Consider the following 313-nt stretch of genomic DNA (forward strand, 5'->3'; position numbering starts at 1 on the left):
GCTGGTGCCTCTTCCCTACCCCCACCCCCACCCCCAACCTTACTAAACTACACCCTATTTATTGCAAAACTTCTCTTGTCTTTCCCTCTTCGCGCGTTCCGCTACGTACAACAGCCGTCTTTTAAACCGACTTACGTAACCCACGAGGCATCGGTGCCAGTGCCAAGCAGCAGGAAAGCCAAAGAAACACACCGAGGCGGCAGAGGAGCCCCTGCGGAGAGGAGATGCCATGGGCGAAACGAGCGGGAGGGATGCTGGCTCTCTGATTATCCCCGACCATCCCTCAGCATCCCGGCATGACAGATCACGGTGC

General features: G+C 57.2%; 1 protein-coding gene across 2 annotated transcripts in view; it reads right to left on the bottom strand.

The window, feature by feature from the left end:
* LOC119587693 overlaps nt 1-313 on the bottom strand; it is a 10,114-nt gene that overhangs the window by 6,412 nt on the left and 3,389 nt on the right. The window lies entirely within an intron of this gene.

Source organism: Penaeus monodon, chromosome 23, assembly GCF_015228065.2.
Source record: "Penaeus monodon isolate SGIC_2016 chromosome 23, NSTDA_Pmon_1, whole genome shotgun sequence".
Classification (NCBI taxonomy): Eukaryota; Metazoa; Arthropoda; class Malacostraca; order Decapoda; family Penaeidae; genus Penaeus; species Penaeus monodon.